The 601-nt window shown below is 44.9% G+C and overlaps 1 protein-coding gene across 1 annotated transcript in view; it reads right to left on the reverse strand.

Annotated features, from left to right (window-relative positions):
- The window catches only part of NALF1 (NALCN channel auxiliary factor 1), a 719,112-nt gene that overhangs the window by 480,926 nt on the left and 237,585 nt on the right, over window positions 1–601 (reverse strand). The window lies entirely within an intron of this gene.

The raw sequence follows: 601 nt of genomic DNA on the forward strand, positions 1-601 counted from the left end.
ACTGCCTAGAAATTTCCCCTTCCTTCTCTAATTACTCAAACAGGTAACTCCTTCTCAGCCTTCAGATTTCAGCTCAGACATCTTTTCCTCAAAGACATCCTTCCTGATACACCAGTGAGATGAGGTAAAATGCCCTTGTTATATTCCATTGTAGATGGCAAGGATGGCTGTAATCATCCCTCCCACCTGTTTGCAGTGCTGTGTTGATGATCCTCCTATCAAGAGGTACAGTCTGCTTTTCCACACCATGAATCTGGGCTGGTCTTGTAATATATTTTGAGCAAATGAATACAGCAAAACTGACGTTGCAGGACTTGTGAGCCTAGGCCTCAAAAGGCCTTACAGCTTTCTTTCTCATCCCCTTGAAATGCTGCCCTTTGATGGCTATGTAAGGTAGTCTAGTGTACAAGAGAATGAGAGGCTACACAGAGCAAAGACCAGCATCCTAGCTGAGATCCCTTTAGGCCAACCAGCCCATAGCCAGGACAAATGTAGGGCATCTGAAAATTCTTCCAGCTGAACAACCAGGTGACTGTAGCTGCAATATTGACCTTAGCTGAGATCAACAGAAGAACAACTCAGCTGAGCCCATCACAAACTG

Source organism: Trichechus manatus, unplaced genomic scaffold (assembly GCF_000243295.1).
Source record: "Trichechus manatus latirostris isolate Lorelei unplaced genomic scaffold, TriManLat1.0 scaffold00102, whole genome shotgun sequence".
Lineage (NCBI taxonomy): Eukaryota > Metazoa > Chordata > Mammalia > Sirenia > Trichechidae > Trichechus > Trichechus manatus.